Source organism: Salvia hispanica, chromosome 4 (genome assembly GCF_023119035.1).
Source record: "Salvia hispanica cultivar TCC Black 2014 chromosome 4, UniMelb_Shisp_WGS_1.0, whole genome shotgun sequence".
Lineage (NCBI taxonomy): Eukaryota > Viridiplantae > Streptophyta > Magnoliopsida > Lamiales > Lamiaceae > Salvia > Salvia hispanica.
Genome location: NC_062968.1, coordinates 1,789,515 through 1,797,464, shown reverse-complemented (window position 1 = coordinate 1,797,464; position 7,950 = coordinate 1,789,515). Strand labels below are relative to the sequence as shown.

Here is a 7,950-nt window from a genome sequence, read left to right as displayed (position 1 = left end):
ACCTCTTATAAATAACCTTCATATACTCTTGTTTTTTCTTAAACGACGCTGACTTATCGAAAAGATCTTTGTACGGTAACGATATCAATTTATAGTATATACTAAAAAGTTTGTTACTCATATATAATCCCACTTTAGGAGTCCTGATTGAGTACGGCATGGGTTTTAAGAGATGTAAAAGAAAACTGGTGAAAAAAGATAGTGGAATGTGGGGTCTTACTTTTTTATATTAGTTTTATAATAAAATGTGATATATATTAGTTTTATAATAAAATGTGAGTAGAAAAATGTTAGTGGAATGTGGAGCCTAATACTCTCTCCATTCCATAGTAATCGGGGCATTTCTTTTCGGCACGGAGATTAAGAAAAACTGTATTAGATGAGTTAAGTAAAGGGAAAATAAAGTAGAAAATGAAAAAGGTAGAGAGATGAAGAGAGAAAAAAGTATTCCATGTGTCCCATTAGAAATGTAACATTTTCCTTTTTAGTTTGTCCCATTAAAAACGAAATATTTCCTAAAATGGAAACATCTCTATCTCTACTCTTTCATCTCTCTTACTTTACTCTCTCTTCATTAACTCACAAAACAACACTACATAAAAATCCGTGCCGATTTCCAAATGTTGCATATTTAATGGGACGGAGGGAGTAAGAGAGAGTAAAGTAGGTGTGGAAAAATGTGTTGACTTTTATCAAAAAGAGAAATGACTCTAATGCTATAAAACGTACCAAAATGACATAATAACTCTATTACTATGGAATGGATGGAGTACTATTTATGGAATATTCCAACCGAGACTCCTAAAGTGGGACACCTAAAAATGGTAAACCAGGACTCCTAAAGTGGGACGGAGGGAGTATTGAGTTGTTGGTATGGTACTCTCTCCGTCTGTGAAATGTTGTCCAGTTTTGCTATTTTTGCCCGTCCGTGAAAAGTTTTCTGTTTTGTTTTTTTCTATTTTTAAATAAAGTACTCCTGTTTTGTTTTTCTCTATTTTTAAATAAAGTACTCCCTCCGTTCTCTTATAGTTGAGGCGAAACTTTTCAGCACGGAGTTTTAAAAAAGGATGGAATGTTGAGTGTGTTAAATAAATAGATAAAACAGTAGAAAGAGAAAGGTAAAGAGAATAAAGTAGAGAGAATAAATTAAGAAACGTAAAGTAAGAAAGAGAAAAAAGTTACTCCTTCTGTCCCATAAAAGTTGAGTCACTTCGTTCTATGCACTCGTTTTGAAAAAAATCATAATAAATAGCTAAAGTGGATAAATTTAAAAATAATGTAGAAAAGACTCTTATCTACGTTATTCTCGATTTTACTTTACTATTTATCCATTGTAACTACTATTTATTATGATTTTTTTAAAACGAGTGCAAAAAATGAAGTGACTCAACTTTTATAGGATAGAGGGAGTACTATATTTGGAAATGACTCAATTATGAGAGAACCAACGGATGGAGTATATTTTTTATTAACTCTTCGTATTCATATTCTATATATTATAGTAATTCACATTTCTTAAAATCCGCGTCAAATCAAACTTGGACAATATTTTATGGACGGACGGAGTATACAATAGGATAGTTTCCGTAGTTATAATGATACACCTCTAGACCTTGCTGATTTGGATCCATTTTTATCCCTCAATTACTTCAAATCTTTTTTAAATCTAATTTTAAAACTCTTTTTCATTTATTTAACACCAAACTGAGAGAATGAACGATTCAACTGAACTTGTCGTGTGAAGATAGCTGCCAACTCGTCGTTGTATGAGTTTGGAAACTGAAAGCTTTTTATCTTGGACTAATATAATGGCAACAAGTCAGAGATAGCGACCTAAGTCTTCTACTATTGGTTGCATGTTACTATTTTCATTTTCTTTACGTTCAATGTTAAATACAGTAAATCATTTTTATTTTGATAAAAGAAATCAATTAGTTTGATCTTTCTTATTTCATATTCATTTGATTAAATATAAAATATTTATTTTTCGAAACGTTCAAAGTTAAATACTGTAAATCATTTTTATTTTCATAAAAGAAATCAACTAGTTTGATCTTTCTTATTTCATATTCATTCGATTAAATATAAAATATTTATTTTTCGAAACGAGACTTTGTATAGTGAATATTATTTTGTGAATTAAGTGAATAGAGAATAAAGTAAGAGAAAAAAATAATAATAAATATTGTTTATTTAATGGGATAACACTCGAAGAAAATGCGTTTATTTTTAATGAATCCACTTAATATAACTAATTAAATACGGCATGGACCCACACGGCATATTACTCATGGACTTTTTCAACGGATCTTCTTCAACTTGTGACTTGTTTTTATTTTAGCTACCGAGTTAATAAACATAATTATGAAAGCTACTATACTTTAGAAGAAGACGAGGAAGAGCTGAGATTTGGCCATTAGCAACGACTGTCCCTTTAATAAACATAATTATGAAAGCTACTACAAAAAAAAGGCTATTTACCGAGCACCGTTCACAAACACGGTTAAATGTGCTCGGAAAATAGTGAGCACCTTCAAATTTGCTCGGCAACATACCGAGTACTATTGAAGGTGCTCGGCAATATCATAAACGGAAGTGTTAATTGCGAGCAATTTCGAGTAAGTCAACGTGCTCGGCCTGACAATCAATCAATAATGGCAAGCACCATTTATGTGCTCGGGGAATAGCGAGCACAAATGATGTGCTTGGAATATATTAAAATAAACACATATCAATATTTTTAAGAGATGCCGAGTACTGTGTAAGTGCTCGGAAAAAGCCGAGTACCATGTACTTGCTCGTAATAAAAATTAATAATTATTCAACAACAAGAAGGATTTAAAACATTATAAATATTACATATCAATATTTTGAAGCAATCCAATACCTCGTAAAATTTGCATATGGATCCTTCACTATAAATGTGCATGAAAATATTAAAATTTATTTTAATAATAAAATATTTTTAAGACATGTCGAGCACCATATAAGTGCTCGGACAAAGACGAGTACCATGTACTTACTCGGAAAATTTAATAATAATTATTCAATAACAACAAGGATTTAAACATTATAAATATTATAATATTAATATTTTGACGCAATACAATATCTCGTAAAATTTGCATATGGATCCTTCACCATAAATGTGCATGAAAATATTAAAATTTATTTTAAACATAAAATACCAATATTTTTAAGACATTTCGAGCACAATATATGTGCTCGGGAAATACCGAGTACCATGTACATGCTCGGAAAAATTTAAAAAATTATAATTAATAATTATTCAACAACAATACGAATTTAAACGACTTAGTATAATCATTCAATGTATGTTAAATGTAGACTTGTATAATTATTCAATGATGTCTTAAGTATTTTCAAGCGAGCACCTGTAAAGTGCTCGGAAAATCCGTAACACCATTAATGTGCTCGCCAAACAAAAAACTTTTATAATTATTCAATGGATGTCAAAAGTAGACTTGGAAAATAAAATTTATTTTAAACATAAAATACCAATATTTTTAAGAAATGCCGATGTGCTCTGCATTTTCCAAGCACATATGCAGTGCTCGGAACAATTGTATACAATATTGATGTTTCATGTTCAAAATAAATTTTAATATTTGTGGTGAATGATCCACAAATTTTTTATATGTAAATTTTTCGAAATATTTCTATGACTAATAAAAAATATTGAAATATTTTAAATTGTTATTGTTGATAAATAATTAGTATTAATTATATTTTTTTAGGATTTCCGAGCACTTGTATAGTGGTCGGCATTTTCCAAGCGCATACGGAGTGCTCGGAACAATTGTATACAATATTGATATTTCATGTTCAAAATAAATTTTAATATTTGTGATGAATAATCCACAATTTTTTGTATATACAAAGTTGTACTATTTGATACTCCATAATAACCCATCAAACAATTCCCCCTATAGTATTTTTTACAATGATACTATATTTCAAAGAATCGAAATGATATGAAGTTGACAATCGAGATGAAGATTTGAATATGGAGTATATTAATTAAACTACACTATCTGTAGAAGTAGAAGCCAGGATTTTGAAACTATCATAGGAGTAGAATGTTTAAATGCATGCGTATATAGGTAGTATTTCCAAGAAGATTTATTAATAGTATTATTACATTATAGAAGTTGGAAGGTTTTCAATTTTAATATTAATTAGTATACATCAAGTATTTCTCCCACAAAGAGTGCATGATTTTATAGTGAAATGGAATCACACCATAGCTAGTTCCCATATAAAATTACATTCCACATAGTAAAATTTATTAATTGCCAACCGTAATTAGCATCTATAAATACGTTTGCTTCTATTCACCAGAATCACAATCAAACATATAGCAAGTCTTTTATAATTTTAGCATCAATCGAGCAATGGCTTCCCTTAGAATTTCTCCCATTGTTGCACCCTTCAATCAGTCGAAAAGAAGATTGGACAGCACTCATAGTCATCGAGGCAAACATGACCAGTCTTGTTCAAAATCGTTGTTATTCGGGAAAACTTTCCTGAATAGTAGTGTTTTGAATGAGAATAGGCAATTGCTAACAATCCTCAAAAGTAGCTACAAATGAAGTTGTTGCAAAGGAAGCTGAAAGTAATGATGAGAAGACACATGTTGCTTTTACTAGTGTAAGGCAAGAGAGATGGCAAGGAGAGCTTCAAGTTGAAGGAGAAATTCCTCAATGGCTGGTATGTATAATGTACAATATACTATGTACTTTTTTTAAATATATGTATACGGGCTTTTCATCTAGGGAAATTGGTCTCTAAAACCATGAACTTTGCCCAAAATTTGGTATTTCCCATGAACTTTGAAATTGGTATATAATATCACGAACTTTGCATTTTGTTTGGTATTTCCCATGGCATGTTTATTACTATATTTGACTAACTTACGAGGCTTTTATCATACTTGACACAATTAAATCAACGTGGTTTTCAACGTGACTTTTAATGCTACATGTTATGAACTTAAAAAGTAGTTTCAAATATTATAAAACATATCACGGTTGCCTATGTTAAATAAGATTTTTGATGAAAATATCTTATTTGAGTGAGTTTGGGAAATACCAAACAAAATGCAAAGTTCGTGATATTATATACCAATTTCAAAGTTCATGGGAAATATCAAATTGTGGACAAAGTTCATGGTTTTAGAGACCAATTTCCCTTTCATCTATGCAAAACTAGATTTAAATACGGAAACGCAGAACAATATCATGCGTAGGGCATTTTTAGGTCATAGCTAGTCTATTTTTAGGTCATACTAACATTGTTAGTATGACCTAAAATGATCTTAACGTAACATTAAACACAAATCTTATAATATGATCTAAAACTGCTTAATTATGATCCCACGTGTTTTGGGTTAATTGTTGACCATTAGATCATCTAATCCTAGGGCCAAGATTTGGGTTGCATTTTGATTCAAACACATAGTACTTTTGATCATCTTCCTATACGTATATATATTTTTACTGGCTACTCAAATACTAGCAAAATTCTAATGTTTTATACTATGAATGGGGTTGGACTATTACCAGCGCCATGTATATAGTTAGTTACATGCTAGTCTAATACCAAAATATATTTATTTTTCAGAATGGGACATATCTAAGAAACGGTCCGGGAGTATGGCACGTTGGAGACTACAACCTCCAGCACCTGTTCGACGGGTACGCGACCCTCGTCCGTCTCAACTTTGACAGCGGGAGGCTCGTGATGGGGCATCGGCAAATCGAGTCTGAAGCCTACAAAGCTGCCCAAAAGAATCAAAAAGTTTGCTTCCGCGAATTCTCCGATAATGGTCCCAAAAGCGAGAATTTCTTAGACTACATGGGCGACCTAGCTAAGCTCTTTTCGGGTGCTTCCCTTACCGACAATACCATGACCGGTGTCGTTAAGCTAGGGGATGGACGAGTCCTATGCTTGACCGAGACCCAAAAAGGATCCATTCTCATCGACCCCGACACGTTAGAGACGTTGGGGAAGTTCGAGTATACTGACAATTTGGGGGGCCTTATTCAAGCGGCCCACCCAATTGTCACTGATACTGAGTATATTACTTTGTTGCCCGACCTAATCAACCCAGGCCATCAAGTCGTCAGGATGAACCCCGGGACCAATGAGAGGAAACTCATGGGGCGGGTCAATTGTAGGGGCAGGCCGTCTCCCGGCTGGGTCCATTCCTTCCCGGTCACCGAAAACTATGTGGTTGTCCCGGAGATGCCACTTAGGTATTGTCCACAGAATTTGCTAAAGGCTGAGCCCACAGAATTGTATAAGTTTCAATGGCTCCCTGACTCCAAAGCTTACATGCATGTTATGTGCAAAGCTACTGGCAAGACTGTAAGTAATTCTCTTCTTCTTTTTGTTTGTTAAAAAGTATTGTAAAATTGATGTTTTCTTGTTTTATTATTTATGATTTAGGTGGCGAGTGTGGAGGTTCCTCCGTTTGTGACATTTCATTTCATCAATGCTTACGAAGAGACCGATGAAGATGGAAGAGTGACGGCTGTTATTGCTGATTGTTGTGAGCATGAAGCTGATCCTGCCATTCTTCCAAACCTTTCACTCCACAATCTTCGCTCGTTACACGGCCAAGATGTGTTGCCTGATGCAAAGTCTGTTTAATTGTATCTTTTTGTCTCTATTTAGTTAATTTGTTGATTTATGGACTACTAATTAACTACTACAAGTGTTGTTTGTGATTATGAAGGGTTGGGAGATTTAGGATTCGATAGTTCCACGATCTCGACCCGCAACTTGTTGGGAGTAGAGGCATCAAAGCTTGCCCAACCTATACAAGGTAGCATTAACCCTAACTTTTTGGGGAAGAAATATCGTTATGATTTAGTGGACAAGAAGGCTAAGAGCTGGTGTGAGGAAGGCTCTATCCCATCTGAGCCCTTCTTTGTGGCTAGGCCGGGTGCCACTCAGGAAGATGATGGTTAGTTTAATTTGCTCTCAAAAATTTATTTCATTTTTTTGTACTACAACTATTATATTATGAGTTGTATTCTAATGCCATATGTACGGATGGTTGCAGGTGTTGTGATCTCCATGGTTAGTCAGAAGAATGGTGATGGATTTGCCTTGGTGTTGGATGGAACTACTTTTGAAGAGATTGCTAGAGCTAAATTTCCCTATGGTCTTCCTTATGGGCTGCATGGATGCTGGGTTCCTAAGAATTGATCTTTTAACTTATTTACTAGTGTTTGGTTTTCACAATGTTGTAAGGGATTACTTATAATCTTTTGTATGTTGTGAGAATGTTTGTCAAGCATTTCTGAATTGTTAAAAACATCTGGGATTTTGTCAATTGCGTTGATTCTGTATCATTTCTCTGATTATATAAAATTATTCGAGCGTTTTATTAGAAACATTAAGTATTTAAGATTATGGTGCATTAGTAATATATTATTAAAAAGTTTAACAAATAGTTTTAAACAAATAGAGGAATGAAGAATGAATATGAGTGGGGACTGCAGAGATAGGTTACGCGCTATATGCTGAGCCAAGGTTGATATTTTTTTTATGAACAACTATTTTAATTAGATATGTTCAATTGTATCCGTAGGTATCCGTAGCATGCTATCTTAAATAAATATTTAGAGTTACTACCAAATTATTTTTAATGATTTTCTTCTCTCAAATTATACCAAACTATCTCTTTTTTATTGTCCAAGATACATATAGTAACTTGTATGTCTATAGTAGTATTAACTATAAACCCTTTATTTCGACAATTATCTATTGTGACATTTCTTTATTTGAAGCAGTAAGACCAATAGATTTTTCCCATGAGTCTATTAGATCATTAATTAGTTCAGTCTATGTAACGTCCCACTTTTTCAAACCCTAATTTTCGGGTTATAAAATTTTTGCATTAAATGCCTTAAATGCTAT

The 7,950-nt window shown here is 33.0% G+C and overlaps 1 pseudogene; it reads left to right on the top strand.

Moving 5' to 3' along the window:
* Positions 1-4,415: 4,415 nt before the first annotated feature.
* LOC125185650 lies at positions 4,416-7,236 on the top strand (annotated as a pseudogene).
* Positions 7,237-7,950: the final 714 nt, after the last annotated feature.